This window comes from Trichosurus vulpecula, chromosome 6 (genome assembly GCF_011100635.1).
Source record: "Trichosurus vulpecula isolate mTriVul1 chromosome 6, mTriVul1.pri, whole genome shotgun sequence".
Lineage (NCBI taxonomy): Eukaryota > Metazoa > Chordata > Mammalia > Diprotodontia > Phalangeridae > Trichosurus > Trichosurus vulpecula.
Window position 1 is genome coordinate 83,046,448 of NC_050578.1, and position 14,537 is coordinate 83,060,984.

At 36.1% G+C, this 14,537-nt stretch overlaps 1 pseudogene; it reads right to left on the reverse strand.

Annotated features, from left to right (window-relative positions):
• Positions 1 to 3,748: 3,748 nt before the first annotated feature.
• Positions 3,749 to 4,174, reverse strand: LOC118852821 (annotated as a pseudogene).
• Between the last annotated feature and the right edge of the window lie 10,363 nt (positions 4,175 to 14,537).

Here is a 14,537-nt window from a genome sequence, read left to right on the forward strand (position 1 = left end):
AGCCATGTGAATGAAGAAAAGGAGAGGAAGGTATTCTGTAGGTAGAACCAACATGATTATCCCTGTCAAGATCCACCTGTTGTGGATAATGAATAGTTGTATCCTGCTATATTCGCATTTATGGCAGTTGGATCAGGTACATACATCTTTTTTTATTAAAAGAGAGTCAGCCTTATGACTTCATATTAAATACCAAACAGGAAAAGTCAAGATGACAGCTTTAGCTATTACAAATAAAGGGAGATGTGAATTAAATTACAACCGCTTGCTTTTGTAACGTAAGATCAACTTCCCATCAGAGACTGAAATAGACAAATCCATGATGTATTTTGCACCTACTATACACTGAATTGTTATCCCTTCTACCATAAAACATATTTCTCAGGAATTTATATCATAAAAGCCATAACTTGCTTTGAGGCTGGAACCTGGCATGTAAGGCTATGACTCAGAGTCACATTTTCAAACCAAATTTGGATACAATGGAGTGGGGTTTACACAACTGTACACAAAACTGACAAGTGGCTGTGTCGATCCTTTGGCTTCATTGCAGTGAGTTCAGCTTGTTTCACTAATAGCCTTCTATTTTTAAACCATTTTAGCTTCTAAAGCCATTATTCTAATGCATAGGATCCAGAATTTTGATATTGTTTCTGGTTGTTTCTCTCACTGTCCATAGTATTATCTTATGCCAAAAATTCCCTGCCATGTGGTAGGAAAAAAATTAGTATAAGAGAATGATTCATGTGAGGAACTTAAAAACAACAAGGAGCTCAATACAAACTAGTAACTTAAAACTAAAAATGGTTTTCCAAGCATTTAACATGATTTTTCAATAACTTTGGGCAACATGTGGTTAATTTGCATAATGTACTTCAGGGCCACAAAGGAATGAATAGAATACCAGCATCTGGAGAGCTCTGGTATCATGTAGAAGGTACCCCACATTTTTCGAAATCAGGTCAGAGGTATACTGGGGATAAGGTCCTTATAGTTTCTCCATTTGGGGATGTCATCATTGAATATGGATCATGGATAATGAGCTCTCAGTCCAAGACAGAAGTAAACTCCAAGGTGATGTCTTTGTTTTAATTTAAGTCCTCTATAAGGAATCCAACCAATGTGTTAGAAGGCTTCCATGATTTCTTTTAATATTTCAGGACTAGCAGAGAGAAGGAAGAGGTTGGAGACAGGGAGACCAATTGGGTTGTCCATCTGTTTTCCCTCCCCCTTGGTATGTAAAAGTCACCTCCTTTTACAGGTAACATCTCCCAGAATCTCAGAGTTGGAGGAGACCTCAGAAATTATCTAGATTAAACCTTGTAATCTCCTATCAAATATCCCAAAGTAGACTTCCATTATCTGAAGACTTCCATTGATAAGAAACACAGTAAATCCTGGGGCAGTTAAGGACAACTCTAGTTTTAGATCAAGATAGAATCTAGCTTTCTGCTGCTTCCACTCATTGCTTCTAGTTTTTCTCTATGGGGCCAAGGGGAAAAAATCTAGTCTTTCTTCCCTGTGATAGAAAGGGAGGGAAGGTGGGAGGGGGAGAGAGAGAGAGAGAGAGAGAGAGAGAGAGAGAGAGAGAGAGAGAGAGAGAACACTGTCATGTGTTTCTTCAAGTCTTCTCTCCTCTAGGTTAAGCCAACACTACCTTTTAGTTCTTTCAAACAATTCAAATAGAAGGCCAAGTTTTCAAGGGCTATGGATGTTTCATTTTGTCCTTCCATCCCCAGCACTAAGCACAGTAATTTGTGCATTTAGACAGTTTATAGATGTTTGTCAAATGTACGAACCATTCCTTGAGTAATTTGGTTTTCAGTTTATTCACCACCCTGATTTTCCTTCCTTAAGGATGGCTTCCATAAATAAACACAGTGTTCTGGATGTAGTCAGACACTTTCAATTTTACATATTAAGAATAACATAAACAACTGTAACAACAATGTTGCTAGTGGCTTAACAATCTTAATTTAATTAAACATACATATACCATTCACTTAGTTCAGGAGGAAAAGCCAGTACCCTGAACTTCAGAGCAAATACAAACAGAAATTACAGAGACAATATAAACAGATCAACAGACAGATTTCTGTCTGACAAAATCACAATGTACATAGTTACCAGAGAAGCACTAACATCTGGGTTTTTAAAAGCTGGGCTGGGGTGGGGTGCTGCTTCAAGGGCTTGCCCAGAGTCTCGTCACCAACACTCTTTCAATGAGTGTGCCCCACAAAAGTCAAATTCTAACCTTTCAGTACATATACACTATTGAGGATCCTGAGGGCTCGGGGTTCACCATCGAGGGTGTGAGAAAGTTCCTCAATCTCTAGCACCATATCATATACAAATCAATGACTCCCAATTGCCCTAGGGCTGGAAAACATTCCAAAACAAAAAGGGATCCACTTTATCTGCCCCATCCAAACAAAGATGAGACTCATTACAGGCATTTGGTTGCCTTAGCCCTCAAAAGAGAATACAGCAAAAAAGTCCTGTCCTGATTACCATTATATATTCCACCCCTTCCAGGATCCTTGGCTTTACAATCTAAATGGCCATGGATGCTGGAACAAATAGAGGCATTATACATTGTGATCCCATCAGGGAATTAAAGCATAACATTCACAACATAAGAAAACATATCATTTAGTATCATTACCCAAAATACTTGTTTACAATACAAAAATCATGTATTTGTCATGTTAGCCAATCTGACAGGAGAGATGTAGCATCTAAGAGTTGTTTTGATTTGCATTTCTCTAATCAATAGTGATTTAGAGCATTTTTCATATGACTATAGATATCTTTAATGTCTTCCTCTGAAAACTGCCTGTTCATATGCTTTGACCATTTATCAATTGGGGAATGACTTGTATTCCTATAAATTTGACTCAGTTGCCTGTATATTTTAGAGATGAGGCCTTTATTAGAGACACTGGTCATAAAGATTCTTTCCCAATTTTCAGCTTCTCTCCTAATCTTTGTTGCATTGGCTTTGTTTATACAAAACTGTTCAATTTAATATAATCAAAATTATCTATTTTGTATTTCATAATGTTCTATCTCTTGTTTGGTTATAAATTCTTCCTTTCTCCACAAATATGGTGGGTAAACTATTCTTGCTCTCCCAAATTGCTTATAGTATTAGCCTTTATACCTAAATTGTGAACCTATTTTGATCTCATTTTGGTATACAGTGTAAGATATTAGTCTATGCCCATCTTCTGCCACACTATTTTCCAGTTTTCCCAGCAATTTTCATGAAATAATGAGTTCTTAACTCAGCAGCTAGACTCTTTGGGTTTATCAAAGAGGAGATTTCCACTATATATATGGAAGAACTTTCTAAGAGTCAGGGCTTTCTGACAATGAAACAGGTGGGGATATTTAAACGGGTCAAGTGATTGTGAGTTAGGAAAGTGTTTTCTTTTCCTTTTAAAATTAACAAGCATTTATTTTTTCCCAACCCCTTGGGGTGGGGAATGCTTGTAACAAGTGGGCACAGTCAGGCAAAACAAATTTCCACAGTTCCTAGGCCAAAAAACCTTCTGGGATTCTCTTTCCAGGTCCTTGGAGGGAGAAGATGGGCTGGGACTAGACTGGTTCACCCAAACCAGGACTCTTTGTAATTCCTGGCCACCTGGCCCAGTGCCAGGTCCAGCTTCTGCTGTCCTTCCAGTAGCCTCTCCTATGGTGTCCTGCCTGGAGTAGGAAGCAGGCCGGGTCTATGAACTGAAGCTGCTCACAGCTTCTCCCCGAGAATCTGCAGGTGATAGATGATGACCCAACCTAAAAAAATCAGTGCCATTTTTGAAAGTTACCTTGAACATGTCCAGTGTGACATTGGCCACAGGGAAGCTCTGGAAGGAGTTGTTGTCTTGGGGGTAGAAATCCCCAATCTTCTCCAGGGACTCACTTTTCCTGCCACCTTCTAAGTGGCCCTGGCTGCTGGAGACTCCCACCCCAACTGGATCTGCACCTGAGACACTTGGACAGGTTGTAGGAATTCCAGCATCACCCGCTGGGAGGAGCCCTGGTCAGAATTCCAACAGGTCTCTTCTTGCTCCTCAAACAGACGCTTCTTCCTAAACTGCTTCACATCCCAGTTGAACACAGAGCTCACCCTGCTTACAGTCTGGCTGCAGACCAAAGGTACTGGGGTGGCCATGGGAGGGAGCCCTATGCTCACCTCTCCCCAGAGCCAGGCCTCCTCTCTGCTGTGGTTCAGTGCACCTCCCACTGCTTCCCTGCTCCTGGGAGCTTCATCACTTCCAATCTCCCAGCCCCCAAGGTGGGGGCAAAGGCAGCTGCAGAGGCAGGAGGGGAGCTTAAGTTTGAAAAGGACTAGGAGGTGAGAGCCAGCTCTCTGTCACATGAGGAGGCCCTGCACCCACTCCCTCCCAGACATTGCTAGTCTGGAGATCCAGCACATGGAGAGCTCACCCTCAATCTTATTGGAAGTGCATATAACTTATCTCCATTACATATAATGCTTGCTGATGGTTTTAGGTAGATGCTACTTATCATTTTAAGGAAGGCTTCATTTATTCCTATGCTTTGTAGTGTTTTTAATTGGAATGGGTATTGTATTTTGCCAAAAGCTTTTTCTGCATCTATTGAGATAATCATATGGTTTCTGCTAGTTTTGCTGTTGATATGATCAATTATGCTTATAGTTTTCCTAATATTAAACCAGCTCTGCATTCCCGGAATAAATCCTACCTGGTCATAGTGTATTATTTTCATGATGAACGGCTGTAATCTTTTTGCTAATATTTTATTTAAATTTTTTTTGCATCAATATTCATTAGGAAAACTGGTCTATACTTTTCTTTCTCTGCTTTGACTCTTCCTGGTTTAGGTATTAGTACCATATTTGTGTCATAAAAAGAATTTGATAAGACTCCTTCTTCACCTATTTTCCCAAACAGTTTATAAAGTACGGGAATTAATTTTTTTAAATGTTTGATAGAATTTGCTTGTAAATTCATCTGGCCCTTGAGATTTTTTCCTATGGAGTTCATTGATGGCTTGCTCAATTTCTTTTTCTGAGATGGGGTTATTTGGGTATTTTACTTTCTCTTATGTTAATCTGGGCAATTTATATTTTTGTAAATATTCATCAATTTACCTAAGATTATCACATTTATGGGCATCCAGTAAGGCAAAATAATTCCTAATTATTGTTTTAATTTCCTCTTCATTGCAGGTGATTTCATCTTCATTGCATTACCTTTTTCATTTTTGATACTGGTAATTTGGTTTGCTTCTTCCTTTTTTTTAATCAAACTGACCAAAGGTTTATCATTTTTATTATTTTTTTCCATAAAACTAACTCTTAGTTTTATTTATTAGTTCAATAGTTTTCTTGATTTCAATTTTATTAATCTCTCCTTTGGCTTTCAGTATTTCTAATTTGGTATTTAATTGGGGATTTTCAATTTGTTCTTCTTCTAGCTTTTTCAGTTGCAAGCCCAATTCATTGATCTCTTTTTTCTCTATTTTATTCATGTAAGCATTCAGAGATAAAACTTCCGCTAAGAAGCTGCATCTCATAAATTTTGGTATGTTGTCTCATTATTGGCATTCTCTTGAATGAAGTTATTAATTGTTTCCATGATTTGTTCTTTGACCCGCTCGTTCTTTAGGATTAGATTGTTTAGTTTCCAATTAATTCTTAGTCTATCTTTCCATAGTCCTTTATTAGAAATAAGTTTAGTTGCATCATGATCTGAAAAGGTTGCATTGACTACTTCTGCCTTTCTGCACTGGATTGTGAGGTTTTTATGCCCTAGAACATGGTCTTTTCTTGTTTATGTGTCATATGCCAGTGAGAAAAAAGTATATTGCTTTCTATCCCCATTCAGTTTTCTTCAGAGGTCTATCATATCCACCTTTTCTAAAATTCCTAAATTTCTAAAATTCCATTCCCTTCCTTAACTTCTTTCTTGTTTATTTTGAGGTTAGATTTATCAAGTTCAGAGAGGGGAAGGTCGAGGTCCCCCACAAGTATAGTTTTGCTGTCTATTTCTCCCTGTAACTCTCTTAACTTCTCCTATATGCTATAACACTTGATGCATATATGTTAAGTAATGCTATTGCTTCATTGTCTATGGTGCCTTTTAGCAGCATATAGTTATATCTGAAACTTCAAAAGGGAATGTGATCTGGTCTCAAGCCCAAAAAGCATTCCTGGAAGAACTCAAAGGTGATTTTAAAGGCCAAATTAGAGAGGTAAAAGAAAAATAACTGACCTGGAAAATAGACCTAGGAGAGATAATTTAAGAATTATTGGTTTTCCAGAAAGCCATAGTGAAAAAAAGAGCTTGGACAGTATCTTCCAAGAAATTACAAGGAAAACTTCTTTGAGATGCTACAACCAGAGGGTAAAATAGTCATCTAAAGAATTCACTGATCACCCCCTGAAAGAGATCCCAAATTGAAAACTCCAAGGAATATTGTAGCCAAATTCCAGAATCATCAGGTCAAGGAAAAAATACTACAAGCAGCCAGAAAAAAATAATTCATATATCGTGGAAATATAGTTAGAACCACACAGGACTTTGCAGCTTCTACAGTAAAAGACAGGAGGGCTTGGAATATGATATTCCATAGGGCAAAGGAGCTTGGACTACAACCAAGGATCAACTACCCAGCAAAATTGAGCATAATCTTTCAGGCAAGGAGATGGACATTGAAGGAAATGAGGGAATTCCAGACCTTCCTGATGAAAAGGTTGGAGCTCAATGGAAAATTTGATCTTCAAAAATACAAAACTCAAGGGAGGCATTAAAAAGTATTGTATTATTCTTATCATTCTTCCATTTGTATATCAGTGGTTTTTAGTCTGGGGCCAATGAATGTAATTTTAAAAATACATTTCATATGCATATATATTATGTTGTGCTTTATAACTGCATTTCAATATAGTTTCCTTTGCAATCCTATGAATTTTATTTTATGTATTTAAAAACATCATTCTAAGATGCAATCCATTGGTTTCATCGGACTAACAAAGGGGTACATGTCACAAGAATGGTTAAGAACCCCTGCTCTATGGCCTCTGTTCCAATTCCCTTGAAAAGAGAGGTCCTCAAAGTGTGGTCTCCATATCCTTCAGAGTCCCCAAGATCCTTTCAGGCGGTCCATGAGGTTCAAACTATTTCATAGTAATTCTAAGATATTATTTGCCTATTGAAATACACATGGATGTATGGTCAGATTTAAGATTTAAGATTTATAGATTTAAACCAAAACAAAACATTACAACAGATTGAATTCAGAAGCAGATATGAGAGTACAGCTGTATTCTATTGAGCCAAACATTGAAGAGTTTTACAAAAATATGTAAAACAATGTCAGTCTTCTCACTGTTAGGTTGGAAAAATATTTATTTTTCCTGAAAATAGCATTTATTTATTTGTCATGGGATTTTTGCTATTGTTTTAAAATGTATTAATATTTTAAATGATCAATTTTAATTTCTAATATGAAAATTACCAATAGAAATAACCTATATAAACAAATTTTTGCAGTCCTCTATAATGTTTCAAAGTATAAAAAGTTCTTCATTAACTTTTAATCTTAAAAAGGAGTCCTAAAATCACAAATTTTTAGAATTATTGGTCTAGAGAAATTAATCTATCAACCCCCTTCCATGCAGTATATTTGCTATTTTTAATAGAAAAACACAGTGATTCCTAACTTAGGTCATTGACTGCCAGGAAATGAAATACAGTGGGTGTGTTGCAAAATAATGTCATCTGCCTTTCTGACTATAATTTATTGAATCCTATTGGTTAAAAAGTAGAAGGTGTCCAGGTCTTTTGCACTTTACGAAAGAGGCATTAAAATCTTCGAGTGAAATAAAATAAGCACATTTATTGGAGAGGTGGCAAGCTTTCAAAATGTTTTTAAAAATCTTCTGAAAGCCATTGATGCCTTTAATCTTATTTTTGTCATTCTATCTTATTCTGTTTAACCCCTAGGGGAAAATGCACTTCCAACTCACTTTAAAAACATATGTGACTGAAAGTTGAAATGGAATGATGATAGTTTTTCATGGAGGAATATGATCTGAATTGGACAGATGGGAATAATAAAAATTTTTAAATTTCTGCATGAAAAAATGCTGTTGTGCTCCACCCATTAATATTGGCATAGTAGCAAAGGAATACTTAGTATGCTCTGTTATGGAGAGTTGTAAAGAATTCTAGCATATTTTTGAACAATCTAGCATCCTGTGTCATTGAAGATCAATTACTTATTAAATAGATATTATGTGCCTAGAACTGTGCCAATTTCAATCAAAATGGGTAGTCTATATTCCCACAATCTGACCCTGACCTACCTCCACAGACTTTTTTTGTTTTATATTCCATTTTTCTTTTTTTTATTTTTCTATTTAGTATTTTGTACTTTGTTTTCCCCAAGTTACATGTGAAAACAAATTTTAACATTCATTTTAAAAACTTTGAGTTCCAAATTCTCTCCCTTCCTCCCTTCCCACACTCCACCACCATTAAGAAGGCAAGCAATTTGATATAGGTTATACCTGTGAAGTCATGCAAAACATATCAGTAATAGTCATGTTGTGAAAGAAAAAAGAAAAAACTCAAGAAAAATAAATAAAGTTAAAAAAATAATGCTTCAATCTGTATTCAGACACCATCAGTTCTTCCTCTGGTGATGGATAGCCTTTTCATAATAAGTCCTTCAGAGTCGTCTTGGTTAATTGTATTGCTAAAAATAGCTAAGTCATTCATAGCTGATCATTTCACAATATTGCTGTTATTTTGTACAAAGTACATTTCACTTTGCTTCATCCCATGCAAGTCTTTCCAGGTTTTTCTGGGAACATCATGTTCATCATTTCTTATAGTATAATAGTATTCCATCATAATCACACACCACAATTTATTCAGTCATTCCCCAATTGATAGCCATCTCCTTAATTTCTAATTCTTTGCCCCAAGAAAATTGTTGCTATAAATATTTTTGTACATATAAGTCCTTTTCATTTTTGTTTTATCTCTTTTGGGATACAGACCTAATATTGCTAGGTCAAAGGGTATGACTGATTTTATAGCCCTTTGGGAATAGTTCCAAATTGTTCTACAGAATTGTTGAATCAGTTCACAACTCCACCAAAAGTACATTAATCCGTCATTTGTCCCACATCCCTTCCAATATTTGTCATTTACCTTTTCTGGCCTATTAGCCAATCTAAGAGTTATGAATTATTTTCATTTGCATTTCTTCAATCAATAGTGAGTTAGGGTATTTTTTCATATGGCTATAGATAGCTTTGATTACTTTATCTGAAAACTGATCGTATCTTTTGATCACTTATCAATTGGGGAGTGGCTCTTATTTCTATAAATTTGACTCTATATGTTTCAGAAATGAGGGCTTTATCAGAGAAATTTGTTTCTATTTTTTTTACAGTTACTAATTACTACTGCTAACTGTATTTCCCACTCCCGTTTAATCTATTCTCTCTCTCCTTTCACCCTGTCCCTCCTTCAAAGTGTTTTGGTTCTAATTACCCTCCTCCCCCAATCTGGCCTTCCTTCTATCACCCGTCCCCTTCTCTTATCCCCTTCCCTTCCTACTTTCCTGTAAGACAGATTTCTATACCCTATAGAGTGTACATATTATTCCTTCTTTGAGACAGTTCTGATGAGAGTAAGGTTCACTCATTCCCCTTCACAGTCCCACTCTTCCCCTCAACCATAAAAGCTTTTTCTTGCCTCTTTTATGTGAGATAATTTACCCCCATTCTACCTCTCCCTTTCTCTTTCTCCCAGTACATTCTTCTCTCACACACCTTGATTTTATTTTTTAGATATCATCCCTTCATATTCAACTCACACTTGTGCCCTCTGTCTATATATACTCCTTCTAACTACTCTAATAATGAGAAAGATCTTATGAGTTTTAAATGTAAACATAAAGATTTTAACCTTATTAAGTTCCTTATGATTTCCCTTTCCTATTTGCCTTTTTATGCTTCTCTTGTGTCTTGTATTTGAAAGTCAAATTTTCTCTTCAGCTCTGGTCTTTCCATCAAGAATGCTTGAAAGTCCTCTATCTCACTGAATTCTATTTGTTCCTTTGAAGGATTCTATTCAATTTGGCTAGGTAGGTGATTCTTGGTTGTAATACTAGATCCTTTGCCCTGTGGAATATCATATTCAAGGCCCTTTCATCCTTTAATGTAGAAGCTGCCAAATCTTGCATTATCTTGATTGTGGCTCCATGATACTGGAATTGTTACTTTCTGAGTGTTTACAATATTTTTTTGCTTGACCTGGGAACTCTGGAAATTGGCTATAATAGTCCTGGTAGTTTTCATTTTCAGATCTCTTTCAGGAGGTTATCAGTGGTTTCTTTCAATTTCTATTTCACCCACTGGATCTAAGATATCAGGGCAGTTTTCCTTGATAATTTCTTGAAAGTTGATGTGTAGGTCTTTTATTTTGACCATGGCTTTCAGGCAGTCCAATAATTTTTAAATTACCTCTCCTGGATCTATTTTCCAGGTCAGTTGTTTTTCCACTGAGACATTTCACATTGTCTTCCATTTTTTCATTCTTTTGTTTTTGTTTTATTGCTTCTTGATGTCTCATAAAGTCATTTGCTTCCATTTGCTCCATTCTAATTTTTAAGGAAATATTTTCTTCAGTGAGCTTTTGGACCTCCTTTTCCATTTGGCCAATTGTGCTTTTGAAGGCATTCTTCTCCCCTTGGCTTTTTGGATCTCTTTTACCATTTGGCCTAGTCTGTTTTTTAAGGTGTTATTTTCTTCAGTATTTTTTTGGGTCTCCTTCAGCAAGTCATTGACCTGTTTTTGCTCTTGTCAATCTATCCATTCTTCAACTCCTGGCTCAAATTACATTCTCTGCATAAAGTTTCACCTGAAAGCCCTAGTAGAAATTATTTCCCCTTTCTTAAGACTCATATACAAACTGTTATCCAAACTGTTATCTTTAGCAATTAATCATGTAAACAGCATCCTATTGGAAGCAATCTTTTACATGATCAAATTAGATATGGAATGCATCTATAATCCTATATCCTTCTGGGATATAATGTGGCATTTTTTTTTATCAAAATGAATAGTTAGTGGACACATCCTGAGACACAGTGCAAGATTCACTATCAATATATTTTAACTTTTGGAAAACAGAAGCTTCTCTGGGGAGAAAAATTAAAAAGTAGTTCTCATTGAAATTATATAATCATCTTTGGGTAGTGATGCCTTCATTTGATTAATTCCTAAGATAAATAAACATGACATTATAATTTCCATCTATGGGAAAAAACAAAAACCCTAAAGCATTGAACATATTTGTGCCAAGTGAAGGAACAATTGTAGGACATTATAGATCAGAATTTCTCAGATATAGAATCTTGGACCTAAACCTATCAATAATTGCTTCATTGAGAAATACTTTGAAATGAATCCTAGTATCATGGAGTTTTAGCAGAGAAAAGGCTAATGTGTTACACTGAACTATCACCTAGTCCAAGCCTCTCATTTTTTTTTGTTTTGGAGGGGAGAAGGCAAGGCAATTGGGGCTAAGTGCCACCTAGCTGCCCCAAAGCCTCTCATTTTATGTATGAGGAAAGAAGTTTAAGGGACTTGTCTGAAGTTACACAATTAGTCAGGTATAGAGCCTTCCATACAATTCCAAATTAGAAAATATGGGATTAGGTCCCACCTCTGCAGTTTATTGTGAACACAGGGAAAACAACACCTTTTCAAATTATCCTCATATGTTTGTTGCAAAGATCAAAAGAATGTCTATAAAAATATCTTTAAAATCTGTGTAATATTGTACAAATACATGTTGTGGTCATGATCACAATGAGTAAGATTAGCAATTGGATCATAGGTAGGACGAAAGAAAAAGGAAAGGTATGAAGGAAAATTTCCTCTCTTGCTCTCTTCATATCCCTTTCTTTTGTCAGTCAATCAATAAGCTTTTATTAAGGGCTTGCTGAATGCAGCTAGAGAGATGGAAAGGACCTTAGAGATGAACCAATTCCCCCATTTTACAGATTGGCAAAGTAAAACACAGAGAGATAAACATATGTAAAATAAAATTTAGGACTCATTTGTCTCAGGGATATTTTCTTAGAATTTTTCTAATCCATCTCTCAAAATTAGGCTGTTGAGGATTTTGGTTTTGCTTTTTATAGTTTACCATATCAAATAAAGAAGCATTTATTAATCATTTACCGTATTTCAGGAACTGAGGATACAATGAAAGAGAAAATTAGTCCTTTCTTTTCCCTCAGAAAACTCACAATCTAATGGAAGAGACAGCATACACACAGCTATGTACAAAGAAGATACATGTACAATATAAACTGGAGAAAGGAAAGTATTAAAATTAAGAGGCAGTGGGTAGAGATTTCCTGTAGAAGGCAAAATTTTAACTGAGACTTGAAGGAAGCTGGGGAAGCCAAGAGACATGAATGAAGACAGAAAGCATTCCAGGCATTGGAGATAGCCAATGAAAATGCACAGTGTTAGGAAATGGTGAATTTTGGAGGAACAGAAAGAGGCCAGTGTCATTCGATCACAGAGAATGTAGAGAGGGGTAAAGTCTAAGAGGTCCAGAAAAGTAGGTGAGAGAAAAATGGTAACAGGTATATTTATATATCACATTAAGGTTCACGAGTAGTTTTACACACATTGGTGTATTTGATCCTCACAAAAACTTAGTACTATTACCATCCCCATTTTGCAGACTAGGAAACTGATGCTGAGACAAGTTAAGTGAGTCAAACAGTTATTTCAAGTGTCCCTGAGTCCAAGTCTAATATGGTATCCTATATATAAGAAAGAGAGAAAGGATAAGAAAGAGGGAAGAGGGAGGAAAAAGGAAAGAAGGTGGGGAAGGCAGGAGAGGTCAAAGGACTTTTGAAAACTATTGCCTGTGAAAGTCCATACCACAATTACTCAGTGTTCTGGTCCCAGAAAAGTTACAGATTCTGTGAAGTTAAATCATTACAACCTGACAGCACACTAGTAAGCAAGAGTCAACTCCCCAAATGTCACATTTACTAGAAATGACAAGATACTTGACCAAATAGAATTTGTGTTGAGACAAGGCAGCCATGATAAAATGAATATTTAAAACAATGTTAGCAAAATAAGGTCCATGGAGAGATTAATCAGAGATAAAGATAACTTTAAAGCAGCAGTCTGAAAATATTCTTTGCAAAATAACACTAATTAGTTCCAGAGATTTGAGACATTTCACAGAAGCAGCCAATCCCAAACCACAGGCTACTTACCTTCCAGGGATTCATTCCTGACCCACTCCTCACCTTCCACTCTGAATTCAGGTATTTTCCTAGTATGATAATTACATTGCTCATTCTCCAAGCTTATTGAAGCCTTTTATGATATCAAATACATCTGGACCAAAACAGTGCTCTAAAAAGTAACGGTACCAAGGCGAAAGCCACATGATGACAAAACCTCCCATTAGGCCAAGAATTTTACAATTTATAAAATGAAGTAATGCACATTATCTCCTTTGTTCTTCACAAGTACAATGGGAGGTATCTATTACAAACCTTGTTTCATAATTATAGAAATAGGCTCAGAGAGGTTACGTGATTTGCCTAAGGTGGCATGGAGTGAGGGATAGAGAGCTCCACTTGGACTGAAGAAACCCTAAATTCAAATCACACCTCAGATTTTCAGTGACTTAATGAAGATGACAATAATTACGTAGCGCTATATTGTGTTAAATTATAACGTTGTTCAATCATTTCAGTCATGTGATCCCATTTGGGATTTTCTTGGCAAAGATATTGGAGTGGTTTGCCATTTCCTTCTCTAGATCATCTTACAGATGAGGAAAATTGAGGTAAACAGGGTGAAGTGACTTTTCCAGAATTACATAGCTAGTAAGGGTCTGAGGCCAGATTTGAACTCAGAAAGATGAGGCCCAGTACTCTATTCACTGTGTCACCTAGTTGCCTGGCATTATAACATTATTATAATGTTATCGTATATTGTAAGTATTATAATTTATAATAATTGTATATAATGGATAATTGTAATATACATTATATGATATATAGATATGTAATTGTAATATATAATCATAAGCATTATATCTCACAGCATTAGAATGAGAATCAAATAAGATACAAACTTTAAAGCACCACATAACTGTCAACTCTCATTCTCAACACCACAGTGCAGTGCCTTCCAGATAACTTACACTTATGTAGTCTTTCAGGTTGAGAGGTCAATAAATGAATCAATTAACCAATCAATATACATTTATTAAACACCTACTATGTGTCAGTCACTGTGACAACAACTCTGTGAAATTTGTAGTTTGAATATAATGACTCTGACTTTAGAATTGAGAAAACTGAGGCCCAGTGCATATGCTCAAGGCCACACAACTACCAAGCAGCAGAGAGAGGCCTAAGTCAGGTGTTCCAGCGTCTAATTCTATGCTTTTTCTGCTATGCCATCATGCTAATGCAATCCT